This window comes from Palaemon carinicauda, chromosome 4 (assembly GCF_036898095.1).
Source record: "Palaemon carinicauda isolate YSFRI2023 chromosome 4, ASM3689809v2, whole genome shotgun sequence".
In the NCBI taxonomy this organism is placed as follows: domain Eukaryota; kingdom Metazoa; phylum Arthropoda; class Malacostraca; order Decapoda; family Palaemonidae; genus Palaemon; species Palaemon carinicauda.
The window spans coordinates 50226677-50246787 of record NC_090728.1 but is presented as its reverse complement, the minus strand read 5'-3'; the positions used below and the strand labels follow the sequence as shown (position 1 = coordinate 50246787).

The window sequence follows — 20111 nt, the reverse complement described above, 5'->3', positions numbered from 1 at the left end:
GCGGCAGAGTTCACGAACTCTAGGATTGGCAACCCTCCCTTGCAGGTCTCACACTGGGAGGATGCCTAAGGTTACTCATCCGGATAACAGCTTCCCGAGGCCGATTCCTGTGCACAATCTCCTTGATCAGCCAAGGATATCGCGCCTGCCGTCTCTGTCAGCAAATTCAGTGTCACTGAACCTCTATGCCATGGGGTCGGCAAGAGTTTTGCCCGTTTGGGCAGAATGATCCATGCCTTAGGAGGAGGTCCTCCATAGGATCGTCGACGGCTTCACCCCCCGGCTTCTTCAGTCGATCCTTTCTCGTAGGAAAGCATCTGAGACGGGTATTCCGTAGTCGTCCTCTCAGCTCTGATCAAGTTTGTCGAACAAACTTCGTCCAGCGTGGAACAGCAGAATCGATCAGACTGGTAACGAGGCGACAGGACTCCTTAGGCCCTGGATCGGAAGGACGGGTACTTTCAGTTTCCATTCCATCCATCTTCCAGGAAGCTCTTGGAATTCAGCCTAGACTACATGTGTTCCTTCTTTAGATGCGGTGTGGCGATCCCACCGTGGCATCGCAGGTTTCCCCCAGAGAACTCTACCTGCTTTCCTCATGGCCGCTCAGTAGCAGGCTTCCGCCTCCTTCGCCTTTTGGAGGTCTGGTGTACTCCGGTAGGCTCGGGTTCGACCTTCTTCAACGCTGGGACAAGCTTCCGGATCCTTACCATGAGAGGAATCATGGTAATTTGCTAGGAGCCTTCTCTACTTCTGCCTCAACATCTGGAGTATCTAGCCATGATATTGAGTCAACGGCCTTACCACGTTGGAAACCCCGCTTCTCGTTCGTCCAGCGAGGTTAAGCAACGTCGGGTCTGGTCGGTACTTGGATGGGTGACCGCCTGGGGTCGCCAGATGCTGTTGCCGCCTTCTCCGAGCCTTCCCTTCTGTTGACTGTGGCAAGGCTGAGGAGAGTCGCAGTACCTGTTCTCAGTCAAGCAGAGCTTTCAGCCCTACCTTGGAACGTTTCCTAGGTCTCATTTCCTCATTGACCCGTCTATAGTTCTGAACGGTCGCCTCAGGATAAGTTCCCTGTGGGGCGGCCCAAGCAACGATTAACCGGACTTTCTGGCCCCTATGGGACCAGCGGAGCGATTAGACCTGCAATGGGTGTTGACCTATGGAACCTCTTGATGGGAGTGGATATTCTCGTCCTTTCCCCACATTTTTTATGCTGTTCTCGGACTCGTCAAAGAAAAGGGGGTGGGCATGTTCCGGTTCAGGCCTATAGTCAGGACCTGAAGGATACCTCTCCATCATTCAGGCAGGCTTAGGGCCCGTAGTCTGGCCCCTCTACAAATCCTACAGCTCCTGCCGAGTCGCTCCGTGCGCTACGACTTCATGGTACTGGCGTGTTCCAGCCAGCAAGGGACGCATTTTCATACCTTCACATCTTGCAGTAGAGATACTGAGATGATTTGAGATCCTCTCAATACCACTATCGGCTCGCTCATTCCGGGCAGAGGAATGTTCTCTCCGACTATCTGAGCAGAGCCTCATAGATAGAGTGTACCTGGGGGTCTTTGGCCTTTAGTAACCAGCAAGTCCTGGCCTGGGGGACCTGATCGCGACAGCTTGGAACCTCGAGCTTCCGATGTTCTTCCCCCTAGTCTCAGACCCCAAGACTCTTTGGCAAGATGCATTCCGGTGATGGTGGGACAACATTGACGCCTGCGTCTTCCCTCCTTTGTTGTCTGTTGAGAATGGGTCTCAACAAGACCAGGTTGTCTGTCAACCTTTCAATGGCCCTGAGAGCTCCGCTGGGACTATACGCAGAACGGTTTCCGAACCCTCTGCTTCCCCTGACGGAACTCCCGGGAGAGCTTCTCCCACGGCACAGGCTACTCAAACAACCACACTGCAACATCTTTCACGAGCCGGGGCATCGCTTCTGCTTCACGCCTGGAGACACTACGTCTCCTCCCCAAGAAGAGAGGCTTCACGCCTGGAGACACTACGCCTCCTCCCCAAGAAGAGACAACCCGCTACAGTCGCGGGGCGGAGGTCGCATCATCTGCGATAGTTATCCGCAGGGGTCTACCAGGCGAAGTGGAGAGTCTTCTGTGGTTGGTGTCGTGGGAGATAAACCTCTTCCCTTGAGGCCTCTTCTCCAGCAATAACGAACTTATTGCTTTTCGGCGGGAGGAAACTCCTTTCCGCTCTCGGCAGTGAAGCCTGTCGCTCAGCCTTTCCCTGATCTTCAGGCTGAAAGGAATAAACTTTTTCCTTCCCGCTGGACCTATCCTCGCTCATGCGAAGCTGCGAACGTCCCTGCCCCAGTCGGAGTGAGACCTCCAACATGGAGCATGGTTCGGACTTTTTAGTCCCTTAAGAGATCTTCTCAAGACCCTTTACGTCAGGCCTCTGATCATATTTCGTCTTGGGGCTCCTGCTCACTCTGGCCGCGGCCAGTGTGTAAGCAATCTTCTTGGTCTCGTACGACTCCGCCCTTTCTAAGGAATGGGGGAAGGCAACATTCAGGTTCGCTCCTCAGTTGTTGGCTAGACTCAGAATATTGGGGTCCCGGCCCTTCGGTCCAATTCCTTTTAAGATTTCGAGTCACCATTCTGTATCAGATGACCCAAAACCTTCTCCTTCTCCTTGCCAGTAAAGGAATTGAGGGGTTATCTTTGGGAACAGCTGCAGTTTGTCCTCACGTGCAGCCATGTTGGGAGCACAAGAAGGACACGGAGGAGAGTCACCAGTATACCTCTTCAGCTCAGACTCAAGGACATTCATCTCGACCTGAATCCAGTCCCTCCCCCGTCACGTCGCCCTACAGCACGATGTCGGATACATGGCAACGTCCCACGCCTTCGAGTAATACTACTCTGTGACGCAGGTGCTACAGGCTGGAGTCTGGAAGCGTGTAATGACCTTCGCAGCCCGCTTCCTGCAGGACGTGACCCACAGGAGTTTCGATACATTTCTATCGCTCTGTGGTGGCTACACAACAGCTGGTCTAACCTCAGGCTCCTTTTTTGGACAGGTAGCAGAAGGTTGAGGGCATTGTTATCAGGTTTTAGTCTGCATGAACGAAAGAAGTATGTCTGGCCCTTATTTCTTTCTTCATCTTCCCCTCTACTGGGAAGCAGCATCCTGGTCTCTGCATAGCTGACCTCAAACCTCTGCAGGAAAACCATGCTTCCTTGTGTTCCGAGTATTTAGTCAATACTGTCGCGTCCCCCATACCCTGACGAGGTGGTATTGGGAACGTCCTAACCCAGAGTTCCTTCTGGAACTCCAGGTCAACTACCTAGGACGGGTCACACTTCTTCCTTCACACACAAGCTTATGTAGGCCACACGGTTCCTTGCGGAGCAAGAAACTTGTGAGGTGCAGGGACTCCTTTTCTCGAGTGCGACTCACACGGATTCTGAGTTCCCGGGTAAAGCCAAAGCCAGTATGGCTGGGGACTTTCCACCCTTCCTAAGGGGTAAGTCACCCAGTGTAAATAGCGTGGTTTGTATTTCGGTTACGGAACAAATGACAAATTCGAAGATAATTTGTATTTTTCCTAACCATACAAACCTTAGCTATTTACATATATTTGCCCACCAGCCCTGTCCCCCAAGACAAGTCCTACCTCTGAGTGAAAGTGAAGCAATTCACCGGTGTGTGAGGGGGGGAGGGGTAGCTAGCTACCACTCCCCTACCCCCCCCCCCCCCCCCCCGCTAACTAGCGCGGGGGTAATACACCCTCGTTAAAATTCTAATGGCTCGCCATTTCAGCTACGCTAAAAGGTAAACCCAATGTAAATAGCTAAGGTTTGTATGGTTAGGAAAAATACAAATTATCTTCGAATTTGTAATTTTTAGCACAGTAAAATTAGATTCATGAAATTATTTTGTGAATAGGTTTTAGCTGAAATGAAAAGGGTAAAAGAGTCAAATAGGGTTGTAAATAGGAGGAGTAAGGGTTTTTTTATATATTATTGGCATCATGTAGGATGATGTGCCAAATGCAACCAGCTTGCCTGCAGTTGCCATAGTCACCTAATTTTTTACTTTTACATGGATGAATAGGTCAGATTTCAACCTAACCATGTTCCTGTTTGTTCCGACACTAATAGAAATTCTTCCGTTCTTTATAGTGGATATTATTTCGGTGAATGCTGAAAGACTTTTGTTTCGTAACTGGAATACAATAAAACACTATTTTTAGAGGGTATTACTTTCAGAGAAGCGATGAGCCATTAGAATTTAGCAAGGGTTAATTACCCATCTCGCTAGTTAGCGGGAAGTTGGGGGCGTAGCTCGCTACATCCCTCACTCACACACCTGTGACTAAGCTTCACTTTGCTTTTGGCTTGGATGGAGAACAGTTGTTACTGCTGTTCCTTCTCTCCATTTTGGACTGCCATTAATCTGTTTTTGCTTTTCTTTTTCAGTGTGTGTGTGTGTGTATTGTGTTTCTTCCGCAGTCTTACGTACCTGTCCTGGATTGGAGAGCCGCACCTGCGGGAAGTCTGCTGTGGATACAGATCCCCACAGCCTTTGTGCCAGCTGCAGAGGTTAACACTGCGACAAAACCAACAAGTGTAATGAGTGTCAGGAGTGGTCTGCCTCCCAATGTATGAATTGCCTACTCATCCGCCTGCTCGTAAATCTCCTGACCATCGTAAATAGCCAACGACTCGTGAACAGCCTACTCGTCCTACGTCTCGTAAATTGCCTGCTACACATGAACTGCCTGCAGCTCAAGAATCGCCTGCTCATCCATCAGCTCAGAAATCGCCTGCGCATTCATCATCTCGGAAATTGCCTGTTCATATGCGACAGCGTTTGCACGTGTCGTGTTAACCATCACTCTCTCGTAAATCGCCTACTCTTTGCTCAACAAGCCAATTTTCGGCTGTTCCCCGGAGCATTCCCAGCCAACTCGTCGTTTACATTCCGAACACTAACACCCATCTGTGTGAAAATCGTCTCACGTTGGTCCACCGCCCGCCTTTCCGTCCAGCGACGCGGGAATTGCCTCCTCGTAAATCGTCTACCCACCGCCCATCCTCTCGTCCAGCGGTAGCGATTGACTCCGCGATTTCGCAGCATCACTTGTTGATGTGTAAACACTCTTTTGATCGGCAATCGTCACTTCAACACCAGGCTTCACGTCGGTGATCGCCAGCAAATTCACATCAGTTTCTCGCCGTTCTCCAACACGTCAGCGTCCATCACTCGCCCAGTATACGACTGCAAAGGCGAGTTCTCATCCTCATCCAAGCGAGGATCGTCAGCTGCAGCCACCAGAGGCGGTGGTTGTAGATGCTTAGAAAGGTAAGGTGGTCTCCGACCATTCACCGTTGCCCCATTCCCCTCCTCGCAAACACATTACAATGAGACCGCTGAGGAAGGAGGAAGAAGGCAAGTTTCAGGCATTTAAGATCGCAAAATTTCTAGCGCTTATGAAGGAACCATTGACTTCACCGCCTGAATCTTCATCGTCAGGTTTGAAGATTCCTTGAAATGACCCTTCGACCTCTATCCCTTCAGGAAATTTATCGGATAGTACATCCATGAGCTAACAGCCATGGTTCAGCGCCTTGTTTAGGGTTGTGACCCAGACCTTTAATCCACTGCTCCCTTCACGACCTACTGAAGTCCCTGGGGTTTCTCTGGGGACTTCCTCAATTTCGACTGACCCAGGACAATGGACCACGACTGCTTCGCCCCCCTGAAGAGGAAGAGAGGAACACCTAACAAACTTCCATCATCAAGGGTCAAACTGACTCCAGTCAGGGCACCAAGGTTAGGAGTTTCTTTATTGAATCTATCATCACCTCTAGCCACCAACACTTCACCCACCGACGTGAAAGGCTCGCTTAAGGAAGAGTCAGTTTCGAACTCTCCCCTTCCGTCACCGACGGAAAAACACCGGGAAGAGAACTCCGTCTCACCCTTGGATCTCGTAGAGGGTCCCAGTTTTTTCCTTGCCAAGAAGGTCGTCATACCCAGACCTTCGGTCTTGGAAATCCTGTTTCCTCCGAAGAGGGAATCTAAAGACTCCAAGACAGTGCCAAAGTCCTCTTCCAGAACTTAGAGAGACACAGAGGGGGTTAGGAGCCAAGTCAACCTTTCTGTTGATGACCGCGACGAATCAGCCTTCCTGTTGATGACCGCGATGAATCAGCCTTCCTGTTGATGACCACGACCCACCCCAAGGCGAGACCTTGGCTGTGGATAATGAAATCGCTGCCAGCCCAGCTTCAGACGGTGGCCAGAGGGAGTCAGAGCATGCCTTTTGGCAGGTTTTGACCATCATGAGGGCCCTCAACGGGTTACCTGACACAGACATGACACCTCAAGAGGGCAAAGACATGGTCTTAGACCATGTCTTAGGCACCCAAAAGCCTCCAAACTCCAGTGCCTGGTCTCGGGGGTTGACGGGTGCTCGACGTAAGATCTCATCGTAGCTCTCGGACTACTCTGTGTCTTACCGCTCGAACTCGTCCACCAAGCTCCTCCCATCTTTGTGTGTCAACCAGAGGAAGTATTGTATAATGAGGTTCTGGACAAACCTTGCTTGACCAAGTCTCTTCATCACTCCCTTGAAGAACTGACCAAGGGAGTCTCTCTAGAGAGGTAATCCGGGGGTTTCGGATCCTAGATTCGACTCCTTCCAGGTAACAAGTCTCCGCTCTGTAACTGACGACCCAGATCGTCTGTTACGATGACCTGTAAGGTTTTTGAGGCGCTACCTCCAGAGGACAGACGCAGCTCGCCCAAGAGTGCCCTCACTTTTCGTCAGCATGGGGAGAATCCAGAGGAGGATCAAGAAAAACACAATCTCCATGTGGATTCACAGGATCATTGACCTTGCTCTAAATCCTGATCCTCCTCCATTACATCATCCTAGACCCCATGATGTCAGGGGCTTTGCTACGTCCCTGGCCTTCAAAAAGAACTACTCGGTGATGCAGGTATTGAATGGCAATCGGGCATGTGAAAATGCTTAACTACTTTCACCATCCACTACTTGCAAGACGTGACACACAAGAACCTGGATACGTTCTCTATTGGTCCTTTGGTGGCTGCACAACAGCTGGTTTAGTGGCAGTTGGTTTATGGCATTGGTTACCCGGGTTTTAGTCTGAATGAATGAAAAGGAATGTCTGGCCCTTTTCCTTTCTTCATCCTCTCCTCCCTTGGGGAAATCAGCATCCTGGGTCCTCTGCACAAGCTGACCTCAAACCCCTGTAGGTAAACCATTGCTCCCTTGTGTAACCTAGTATTATCCCAATTCTGCTGCGTCCCCATACCCTGGTGAGGTGGTATTGGGAAAGTTTCGGTCTCCTCGGTTATTTCCTACAAGACTAGGAATGACTTTTACCTTGACAGTCACATTGCTAGTACTTCATCACACACAGCTTGCGTAGGTCGCAGACCATGCTTAGCAGGTTTAGCAAGGTGTTAGGGTCTCCTTATTTGCACACTAACCTGCACAATAAGAAGTACCCCTGGTAAAGCCAAAAAGCCAGATTGGCAGGGACATCCACTCCTAATGGGTGAGTCATCCCCATAGATAGCATTGGATTGTATTCCAGTTACGGAACAAATGACAAATTTGGAAGTAATTTGTATTTATCCTAACGATACAAGCCTTAGCTATTGAAACATACTTGCCCGCCAACCTTGTCCCCCGTCAAACTCCTACCTCTAAGCAAAGTGAAGCTCAGTCATAGGTGTGTGAATGAGAGGTGTAGCTAGTTACCCCCCTACCCCCACTAACTAACAAGATGGGTAGTTAATCATCACTAAATTCTAATGGTTCCTCATTTCAGCTTCGCCGAAAGTAATACTCCCTATAAATAGCTAAGGTTTCCATCGTTAGGAAAATACAAATTGCTTCCAAATTTGTTATTTTAGCAAGATATGATTAACCACCGCGAGTTAACGGTGGTAGACTAGTCATACCACTCAACCGCTCACCGTTTGAGTTACGTGAATTTTTATTTTGGGTCAGTAGAAATCGGACGTTCCTGCCCTTTTTTCCCGTTGACCTTTAATAATAAACTGGCTAATTCTTTTGAACCCTTTTTTTTTCAGAGTGAAAGTGTTGTGATGCAGTGATTCAAACCATGCTGGTTTGCAATGGTGGAGAACGGCACCGATGTGACACCTACAGTACATGTCCGCCGTAGAGATGGGCCCACACGATCTCCGTCCTTCCTGCAGGGCCTATTCGAGTTCCCAAGAATCTCCATGTAATTTGTGAAGGGAGTGGCCACCCTCCCAGTGGCTGAGATTTACTAGGTGACGAAAGAAGAAGTCTAAGCGGGACTCTTCCCTTTCAGGTTCATCAACGAAAGGGAAGAAGCCCAGACTTCCTTTTAGTTCGGCTCGATCTTTCCATTCTGACTGCTCGACCGAGTAAGAATGGTGGCCTTTTGACCCCAAAACAACCTTACGGAGAAGGCTCCGTTGTTTCCCCAGGCAAAGCGGCGCCACTCTCAAACGTAAGGAAGTCTCTTACTTCTGATGTTTTGCGGCAGTTGTGGCCTTCCTTGTGTAGGAGTGCACACCTCCCCCAAGGGGAAGACTTTGGTCTCCCCCTTAGAGATTCCGAAGGCCATAAATCCTAAGGAACTTCTCGTGCCCTTCCATCAGTAGTCTCAACGTCTTCTTCTCTTGTTCAAGCTACTTCGGTAGTGACGCAAAAGAAGTTGGTGACGAGTACTCATGATGTCAGAGGTATCAGTACATCCCTGGCATTCAAACGCAACTTCTCTGTCTTGCACGTTTTACAAGCAGCTGTTTGGAAACTTCAAACTATGTTCACAGCTCACTATCTACAAGACGTGACCCAAACGAGACTTGATACGTTTTCTATCATTCCTGTATTGGCTGCGCTACAAGTGGTTTAAAGTACCTCCTGCTCCTTATTGGATGAGCAGCAGTTGGTTGAAGGCATTGGTTACTTGGATAAGGTCTGCCGTTTTTTCCTTTCTTCCTCTTCCCCTCTCTTGGGGTACAGCGCCATGAGTCCCTCTGCAAGCTGGCTTTAGCTACTGCAGATAATAACCATTTCCCTTGGGTAGCCTAGTATAATTTATATTAATATAATCATGCACGTCCACTCGGGAAATGTCTATGTGCAAGATTTCTGTTCATATGCTATAATTCACATCCATCTTGCTCAGGCTGCTATCATTCTCATTTTTATTGATAAGCAAGGTGGCAAGGTTTTCCTCGATTACAGAGTAATACTGTACTAGGCAAACCCAGGTCAATGACTTTGCCAGTAGTCGGACTTATCCACCCACTTAAGAACAAGTCATCTATTTATAAATAACGTAAGGTTGGTTAGTTAGGTGAACAAAAGACAAATTCGTAGATAATTTATATTTTTCCCTACTAATACAAATCTGGAGTTATTTACACAAATTGTCCTGTCATCACCTGTCCCCCTGCAAAGAAAAAGTGACTAGTTCACCACTCAGTGAGAATATATACAGGTGGATGGTACCCCTAGCCACCTCCTACCCAGTCTCGGGGTAGGCTTGCCACCTCGCACCAAAAAGTCTAATTGGCTATCTTCCATCTTCCAAAAGAATATCCATTTATAAATTACTCCAGCTTTGTATTAGTTAGGGAAAAATACAAATTATCTATGAATGTGTTTTTTATACTGACGAGTTAACCTTCTCTGCATTCATGGCATCGTGAACCTCATCAGTTAACATGTGGTTTGTCTTGCTACGAGCAAACTGACACAAATTCTTACCTTCCTGGAGAACACGACCATCAACCCACTCTTAGCGAGGGAGTTGAGCAAACTCCTCTGGTTGGCAAGAGTTTTAACTCATCTGCCATCTCCTAGCTGTTCCAGAGTAGAGGGTTGGTTAACTAAATCCTTCTTGCAAGCTCGCAAACATTTGGCTTTGACGGCTTCCCAGGTATGGTGCACGCGATCAATGATATCACATAACAATTTACCTGAGTACTCACAGACAGGTAACAGGGAGTTAGACTTGCCTGGTTATTGTCGTTCACCTCGTCAGCACTCACCTTGCCAGTATTCACTATGCCAGCACTCTCCTCACCAGCGTTCACCATGCTAGCATTCACCTCGCCAGCGTTCACCTCCCTAGCGTCCATTACACCAGCACTCATCTCACCAGCGATCACCTTGCAAGCGTTCACCTTGCTAGCGTTCACCACGGCAGCGATAACCTCACTAGCTTTCTCCACGCCAGTACTTACCACGCTAGCGTCGTTTTGCCAGTTTTTACCTCGCTAGTATTCCCCACGCCTTTTGTTCATCTCGCCAGCGTTCACCTCACTAGTGTTCACGCCAGCGTTCAATGCAACAGAGGTCTCCCCGACAACGTTCGCCTCACCAGCGTTTGCTTCATCAGCGTTCACCTCAACAGCGATCTCGCCAACACTCTCCAAGACAGCATTCTCCTCGCCAAAGATCACCTTAACTATAATCGTCTCGACAACATTCTCTGAACGATTCTTTGCATACAAGATACAACCTCACCTCCAAGGGCTAGTCCATGATTCTAATGTTCAGAGAGATGTCATTTGTCCTGATGGTGTATATATCCAAGGCTTTCCTTTGGATAGAGAATACCGGAACACCACAATATTTGTTGGTTCCATTTTTTTTTCTTTTTGAAGACACCAATAAGACAAAGATTGTTACTTATCACTTTGAGGTAGTCTTGTTTGGGGCTACTTTGAGTCCATATTTATTTAATCAAACTATTCAACAGCAATTGGATAATCAGTCTAGTGGTCTAGCTTGAAACTCCAATCTAGTTTCTACGTTGATCACTTCCAATGTTGTCACGACTCTTGTGCGGACATCCTCAGCGAAAGGCTTTCCATCGAAAATCTCATGATGAAAACAAATATGCCCCTGGCCAATTGGACTACCAACGCTCCTTTCTCCAGAAGGACCCCTATGATTACCTGCCTTGACTGGAACCTAGTCGAAGACACTTTAGCCGTTAAATTACCCTTGGAATTGATATCTGAGCATTATTCGCACAGTAACACCAAAAGGAAGGTTGTTTCTCTGTTGTTGTCAGTCTACGATCCTATTGGCTTAATTTTACAAAGTCATAGTCCTTGGCAAACTTTTTATGCAGAAGCTTTGGATGATTCACGAGCTCTTGGATGATTCACGAGCTCAATGACTCTTAAGAAATACAAGGGTTGCTAGAACATCACATTACTGTACTCTTAAAATACTCATCAGGGGAGCCAAGCATCACTACAGTATACATTTCGTGCCGATGCCTCCAAGCGTGCCTTTGGAGTGGCCGCGTATGTAGTCACTGCTGAAGGACATTGCCATCTCCTTACGGCCTATGCTCGCATAACTTTTAAATGCATGTTAGAATTGGATGAAAGCTAGTTCATTCCCAATCTTGAATTAACCGCACTTTTGCTTGGGTGCCAATTGCCCAGTTATTTAATAGTTGCATTCTAAAACTTATGACTGTACTACCATGCAGTCCTATGTCTCCACGGCCTTGTAATGGATATATAATCAACAAGCTCGTCCCCATACGTTCTCAACAGGGTCAAGGAAAAGTTACTCTTGAAAAATATTCCCACATCCTGCAATCCCGCCAACCTCGCGTCACAGGGAGTAGCTGCCAAACTCATTGTTGAAATGGCTTCATGGTCCTCCCTGGCTTGTCGACCCCTCAGCTCACCCAGACCAAAGAAAGTTTCCGACCAACTTGGAAATACGGGCATGTCCCTTCAGAATTAAGCCTCTTCAAACTCATAGGTTCGCTCATTACGGTTCTCTTGAGAAGGCAATTAGGAGCTATGGAATACTTCCACGCCTAACATGTAAGTGGACAGAGAACAGATTGCACTATTTGCCCACTAAATTTCCACAGAACCCCTTACTGCTTCTGGACTTCACAGGATTGTAGTTATCCCAATACTCTTAAACAATTGCAAGGCAAGCCCACCATGTCGAACTCCGATGAACACGCATGTATCGGTCGAAGAAATCTTTACGTTGACCCTAACCTAACGACATTCTGAGAGGACTTTAGCATCTTAGCAATGCTTATGTGGAATCAGATTACATGGATCTCATTCTACTAAAGCACCACTTCTCTCTTTGGAAACTTATTGTTGAACATTGTCACAACTTCTTAGAGTACAGTACTGCACTGTAACACCTCCACCCTTCTTGTTCATTTATGCAATGAATTTTGGATCCCCTGAATGCATCCTCAAGTAAAATGGATTTCCAACCAGTGTGTTCAATGCAAAAGAGTGCAGGGCCACCCTTAGCCTGTGCCCCCTCTAGCTCCAGTTCATCTTGATCACCTCAATGTTGAGGTTCCCTTCTGTGTGACCGGGTTGGCTTATACTGGAGGAGGTTTCAAGGTGCTCCGGTAGATATAGATATAGTCTTTGTTTTGCTATTCACAGCTGATCCCCAGAGAGAGAAGGAAGGAAAAATGGAAAGAAAACGAGACATTCTCATTCTCAAACCCTACTGATGATGTAAACGATCTTAGACATGATGCTATTACTTACTCCACTGTCGTTTTACCTTGTTCGTTCAGAGTATTTAACGTTTCATATCGCGTATTGTTCATTTACTGTTAAATTGTCACTGTTGTATGACTGTTGAAATAAGAAAGTCTTAATGTCTTCAATCATTTAAATGTTTCGTGGGAGCTTATTATATAGTCTCGTGGCCACACATTTAAAGACTCTGGAGCCTAAAGTAGACATAAATCTAGGTTCCAACAGTTTGAAGCCATCTGTAACTATTCTCGTGTCGACACGATTTGTTGGCTGCGCAATATGTAGCAATTCTCTTGAGTATTTCGGACGCCCGGCTCTGATACCTTGGTAGGTTATTGTACATATTTTAAATTCAATTCTCGCTTTAATCGGCAGCTAGTGTAAATAGATTAGTATATGGGTGATCCTTTATCTAGGTGGGACACCTTTTATCAGTCTTGCTCTTCTATTTATTATTTGTTCCGTAACTGAAATACAAACCACGCTATTTACATGGGGTAATTACTTCGGCGTAGCTGATTGACGAGCCATAAGAATTTTAACGAAGGTTTACAACCCCTTTCGCTAGTTAGCGGGGGATAGGGAGGGGTAGCCTGCTACCCCTCCCCCTCACACACACCGGCGAAAGGTTCACTTTACTTTTGGCTCGGATGGCAATCGAAAGTCTCCGCTCCCATCCTCACTTGACGGCCATTATTGTTTTGTTTTTTTAACTTACCTTTTCTTATACTTAAAATATTTAAACATTATTGATGTTTATATATTTTTGTGTATAGAAAATTGTAAGTTTCCTTTGGTTTCGGTGTTGTGCGGTGTGTGTGTTGTGTACGTCTACGAGAGTGATCGCCGGCTTAGCCAGGCCACCACGATCTTTTCTGGATCACGGCCTTTCTCTCCTAGGCCACCATGGTTGCCTTCGTGGAGCCCGGCCCCTCTCTTGAGGTCGTTCACCTCTTACTCCGTACTACGCCTACAATAGCTTCTCAGGACCGAATCGCTATTTCGTTTTATTTGTCTCAATTATTTTTATGAATATAATTGTGTTTTTAACTTTTCAGCTCGGGGCTCACGTCCCTTCGGGGTTCGGTGATCCTTGGAACATTTAAAGTCAGTTGCATAATTATAATGTTATAATTCTGTTTTTGTTAACTTTTTCGTCCCCCCCCTCTCCCGGGCATGCCGGGGGGAGGGGGGCGCATACCTTCTTTCGTTCTTATGTTTTCTTTCCCTCGGGCTTCTCTTCGGAGTTTCACCCGGGGAAATTTCTGTCAAATAATTATTCTTTTTTTATTTTCTAGTTTACGATGCTGTTTCTTCGTGCCTGTTGTGTGCCTTCGAAGCAGAGCTGTCCTGTTTATGCCTGGGGTGTCGGCTGTCGCTGCCGTCTCTCGAGGCCATCGTCAGGGGCTTTCCCTTCTCTTAGAAGTTCCCCCGTGACTACTGCCAGCTCTTCAGTGCATCCTAGAAAGATAAGGAGGTTCGCCTTCAGGGTAGTTAGTTAACTTCTCTTTTTACTTTTCCCTGGTCCTTAGGCGGTTATGCTCTTGGGGCTGAGCGGCCGCCCTTGTGACTTGCTCAAGGGGCTGAGCGGTTGCAAGGCTGGACCATGGTACTAGCGACTATGCTCTCGGGGCTGAGCGGTCGCTTCTGTAGCTACACTCAAGGGGCCGAGCAGCTGCAAGTCAGTCTGGCCCTCTCCCGGCCGCACTAAGGGCTCTTTTTCGGAGGATTGCTCCTTTTGTCTCTTCTACGAAGTGTCTCGTCCCGTTCACGTGAGAGGACACTCACAGTGACTCCTCTTCGGAGGATTGTTCCTGTTTATGTCAGCTGATCTCACGGCCTTTCGGGGCTCCATCACCAGTCTCTTCTACGAAGTGCTCACCTCTCTCGTTCGCGAGAGAGGCCACTCATAGAGACTCCTCTTCAGAGGATTGTTCCTGTTGACAACAGCTTGCTGTTCAGTCACTAGCACTTCGGTGTTTAGTGACAGGGAAACTTCGGTTTCTCTTTTTCCCTGACCCTTCGGGGTCTCGGAGCTTTAGTTACGCAGTTCCCTCGGGCTCTCGTAACTTTAGTCACTTCTACGCTTCGGTGTTTAGTGACGAAGAAACTTCGGTTTCTCATTGCGCTGACTCTTCGGGGTCTTGCAACTAATCCCCTCGGGGCCTCGCTACTCAGGCTACGTTAGACCCTTGGTCTCTCGTCCCTCAGTGTACCTGCTGCCTGCTGTATCCGTTCCTGACTTCTGACGCGCCTCGGGCGCCCACGCCCCCGTTATCTAACATTCTCCTCCCTTCGGGGCAGGAGAGACTTTCTCACACCTTGAGTAAGTCCCTTAAGTGCCAGGTATCCCCTGCGCGCCAACGTTCCCTTGCACGCTAGCGCTCGACTGCTGTTCCTGCTGTTCCTGAGACTGCCTTCAGAGACACCCTGTTCCAGTATTCAGTTAGGCTGCTACCAACGTTCCCTGCGCATTTGCGCACATCGTTGGGGTTCCTGAGATAGCGCACAGGCGCTCACCAGCAGTTCAGCCTACGGTGTCTCTAAGTCTCTTCTACGAAGGACACCTCTCCCGTTCGCGGGAAAGTTACCTCACAGAGACCACTCCTCGGAGTATTTAGCAGTACTTCAGTTGATCGTCGGCACTGAAGCAGACCTCCTGGTCCTCTTCAGGGGATGCCCTTCCTTTAGGGACACATCCCAGTTCCTGATCTACGAGTTAGCCGATTCTTCAACCAAGCGCGTGCGCGCGCTCTCCGACGATCTTCTGCTGCACAAGGGCCTACGATCTTCACTCGCACGTGAAGATCGCCCGCGCGCAGGATGGCTTCCCGCGCGCGATCTTCAAGGCCCTTCCGAAGGGCCTACGATCTTCACACGCGCATAAGCGCTGAAGAACGCCCGCTCGCGAGATGGTTTCCCGCGCGCGATCTCCAAGGCCCTTCTACGGTTTTTCCGCTCGCGATCGTCGAGGAACGTTAGCCGACGATCTTCTGATACGCGCTAACGCGTAAGCACTAAAGATCGCCCACGCGCGGGATGGTTTCCCGAGCGCGATCGTCGAAGATCGTTAGCCGACGATCAGATCCCGCGCGCGATCGTCGAAGATCGTTAGCCGACGATCTTCTGATACACGGACGATGTTCATAACGTGCGTAAGCGGTTTCCTGCACCCGATCGGCGACGGCCGTTAGCCAGCGATTTTCGGATCTGGCGCAAGGCGCGCAAGCGATGATGATTTTCTTAGTGCGAGTAAGCACCGAAGATCGTTCTGTGCGCGGGATGGTTTCCCGCGCGCGGTTCCTCGCTCGTCTTTGGGCGTTTTTTCCGCTCGTCCACAGGTGGGATTGTTGCTCGCGCGCAATTGTCGTAGATCGTCCGCGCGCGGGTACCAAGGTTTCCCGTGCGCGATCGCCGATTATCTTCTCTCGCGCGAGATCGCCGACTATCTTCTCTCGCGCGCGAGCGCCGACAATCTTCGCACACGCGTGAGCGCCGAAGATCGTCCGTGCTCGCACGAATCGCCGACGATCATCTTTCATAGTTGGAGATCGTGCGCACGCGGACACCAATGGTTTCCCACTCACTGTCTCCGACGATCCTCTCTCGCGCTAGCGCCGACGATCTTCATACACGCGTATAACGAAGATTGTCAGCGTTATTTCTTCCGTGCGTGGGATGGTTTCCCACACGTAAGCACCGGCGGTCTTTTATTGCCGAGATCGTTCACGCGTGGGATGGTTTCCCACGCTATCGCCCACGATCTTTCACACAAGCGCCAGCATTCTTCATACGCGCGGAAGCGCGGGGATCGTTCACGCGGGCGCTGACATGCCCACGCTCACGCGGGTTCGCGTGCATGCGGGCGCAGTTATACTGCTATGCATGTTTTATTCACGCGCTACCCAGATCTGTGCTCTTCGCGTGATCACCAATGTGATCGGCACACCGTTCTCCGACACAATCGCGCCCTGATCACATCAGGGCTTATGGCGGTCAGGCCACCTTCGCGTTTCCCTCCCCCGCAGCGCAGAGCAGCGCCCTTTCCGGAGGGGGAAGGTTTCCGGACAGGTCAAAGGTCACTTCTCCCTTCATTGCAGATTCTCTACGGGCGAACCCTCATGTGTCAACTCCTCCATGGGATCGAACGATCCTCTTCCCTCCAGAGGGACTCCCTGGTGGGATGCCGTCATCAAAGCGCTCATGCAGGCGATGAGCCTGTGCCTTCTGATTGGGGTCACTAATCAGTAGCAGCTTCCTCTCCCCCTGAAGAGGGTGAGAGGGATACCTGGCATGGTATCTCCTCCAAGGACCATCCTGTCCCTTCGCGAGTCCTTACGCAGGCAATGAGCCCTCCTCGGACTTCTTCTCCCCTCCCCTGCGGATGAGCATTACCCATCCCCAGGAGGGTTGGAAGAACCGGTCCTCTCTCCCCCATCACTCCATAGGGAGAATCCCCACCTCTTCCTGAGAAATCTTCTCGTGCGGAGGGGGCGAAAGCCTTACATCCTTCATCGCTGGGGTCCTGTTTCCTTCCTAGGAGGGATTCTAAGGCCCAGTCTTCCGCAAGGACCCTACTGGATCCAGATGGACCCTTGGGGCATGTCTACGAGTCTCCCCAGGAAGAGCCTCCGGGGATGAGAGACCTCGCTGCCAGTTCATCAGGAGGAGAAGCTCCAGGGGTCGGAACCTGCGTTCTGGCAGGTTCTGACCCTCAGGAGAAACCTCAAGGGGACCCCAGATTCAGAGATTCCTCTTCAGTTGGGGAAGGATACGGTCCGGGACCGAATCTACTCACCCAAGGGCTCCCCTTGGGCCAGTGCAGCTTGCCCTGGTCTCAAGGAATGAAGAGCATCAGAGACTAGGCCGAGGGCCAGCTCTCCGAGCTTGTCTCCTTCAACAGTCCCGGTCGGTATCGAGCCCCTCCTTCCTCCCTGGGTAGGGATCGGTGAGGGGACGGGCCCTCCGGGCGGAAGTCCAGTCCATGTTGGAGATACGCTCCCCCCCAAGAGGTGGCCAACGGGTTCCGAGGCCTCCTTAATCGTCTCCTTCCCTTCTTGACTCTGTACAGAGTTGTGAAACAGTCTCCGTTCAGCATGGCGACGGCAGACGCGGTCAGTCTTGCGGTGAGACCACAAGACTTCATGTATACACTGGTCCGGTAGGACGCGTACTTCCGATCCCAGTTCACCCGTCCTCAAGGAAGTACTTTGGAGTTTGCCTGGAAGGAGGATATACCAGTTCAAGGTGCTGTGCTTCTGTCTCTCCACAGCACCTCAACAGTTCACCGATGCTTCCACTCTGATCTCTTCACGGGCTCTCAGGATCGGCATCCGTCCCCTCTGTTTCCTGGGTGACTGGCCGATCCTAGCAGACTCGAAGGCATCTCTTCTTCGTCATCGGGATAAGTTCCTCGGACTTTACCAAGTTCTGAGCTGGTATTCCTAGGCCTGGTCTTAGACACCAACCTCCCGAAGCCTTCCCTTCAGGCGACAGGATAGCAAGGCGGAGGAAGATCGCGAGACCTTTCCCCACACGAGAAGAACCTCCAACCCAATGTGGTTACGTCCCTCCTTCCTGGCTCGTCTGGTTTCCAACAGTCGCCTCAGGATGAGTTCTCTCCAGTGGCGACTCGGGGCGCGGTGGAGTCAGGGACACGACTCCCCGGACGCCGGGACCCCTAGGGAACTTCCAGAACAGACGGACCCCCTTGGGTGGGAAGCAGACGAGGATCTACAATAGGGAGTGGACCTTCTCGTCCTTCCCCAAAACTTGATGCTGTTTTTGGACGCATCAAAGAAAAGGGGGGGGGGGGTGGGCCACGTCCTGAACCACGGGACCTCAGGCCGGTGGTCAGAACCAGGAAGTACCTTCTCTAGACCTACTAGAGATGGAAACCATGTTTCTGGCACTTCAGTAGCTCCACCTAGCCTGGCGGACTACTCTGTGGTTGTGAGGATCAACAACACCACAGTGATGGCTTACTTGCTCAGACAAGGAGGTACTTTTCAGTACAGCCTTCCCATCCTGCGGTAGAGATACCGGGATGGTTCTAGTTCCCCTCGATCTCCTTAGCAGCTCGCTTGATTCCAGCAAGGAATGGGCTCGCCGACAGTCTGAGCAGTGCGACACGGACACCACATTCCGAGTGGTCTTTGGATCCTCAAGTAGCCTACAAAGCCTGACTCGATGGGGCTCCCTCTGTGGACCGGCTCGCTACAGCACTGAGCTGCAAGGTCCCGCTGTACTGCTCCCCGGTCCCGGACCCCAAGGCCCTCGGGTAGGATGCCTTCCAGCAGCGGTGGGACAACATCGATGTGTTTGCCTTCCCCCGTTCTGGCAGATGAGGAGAGTACTCTACAGGACCAGAGTATCGGTCAGTCTCTCGATGACCTCCCTAGCTCCGCTAGGGCCTCTCGCAGGTGGCTCACCAGTCCCTCTGTAACTCCTTACGGAGCCTCCGAGGGAACCCCCCTACATCACCGGTTACTCACACAGCCACATGCCATCATCCTCCGCAAAGCCGTAGCTTGCTCCAACTTCCCGCCGGGAGACTATCCAGCATCTCCTCAAAGAGAGAGGTTTTTCGCAACAAGTTGCGAAAAGGAGGCCTGGACACCTGCGCAAATCTTCCACAGTAGTCTCCCAGGCGAAGGGGCGAGTTACTGTGGTTGATGTCGTGGAGAGGGTATCCCGCCACATGATGCCGCTTCCAGCAATACCGGAGCCCCTCGTGGAATTGCGGGATGGAATGTGCCTTTCGGTTTCGACTGTGAAAGGCTATCCCTCAGCCTTAGGTCTTGCCTCCAGGCTCTAGGGATACACATTTCTCCCTCGCTGGAACTCTTCCTTCTCAAGCGAAGCCTTGTCCTCTCCTGCCCTCAGTCGAAGGTGAGACCTCCTCCTTGGGACGTGGTTCGAGTCCTCAAGTCTCTAAAGAGACCCTCTGACGAACCACTATGTAAGGCCCCAGATCACCACCTTACTGGGTAGTCAGTATTCCTGCTAGCCTTATCTTCAGCCAAGCAAGTCATATGGTCTCTCGTACGACTTCGCCCATTCAGGGGGATATGGAGAGGCAACATTCAGGTTCGTCCCTGAGGTTTGTTGCAAAGACTCTGAACCCGGGAGTGCCGGACCCGCTGTTCGACCCTTCCCAGGTTTCGAGTCTCCGTTCTGTAGCAGATGACCCAGACCATCTCCTACCTTGCCGGTAGGGAGTCTGAGGTGGCGTCTTAAGAGAACGGCTGCAGTTCGTTTCCAGGCTCAATCCTAGTTCGTGGACCCGGGGAAATGAAGAAAAGGGTCTCCAGGAATACCATCTCGGCCCGGATTCGCAGGGTGTTACACCCGGCCTTGAATCCTGACCCTTCTCCGTCGCATCGCCCTAGAGCCCATGATGTCATGGCGTAGCTACGTCCCTGCCCTTTATGGAGCATCATTCAGTGACGCAGGTCCTACAAGCAGGGATGTTGAAGCATCAGACCATCTTCTCAGCCCCTTACCTGCAAGACATGACCCACAGGAGGCTCGATACGTTTCTATCTACCATGTGG

At 50.2% G+C, this 20111-nt stretch overlaps 1 pseudogene; it reads left to right on the top strand.

The window, feature by feature from the left end:
* The first annotated feature begins 790 nt into the window (after positions 1 to 790).
* On the top strand, positions 791 to 909 carry LOC137640344 (5S ribosomal RNA; annotated as a pseudogene).
* The last annotated feature ends 19202 nt before the right edge of the window (positions 910 to 20111 follow it).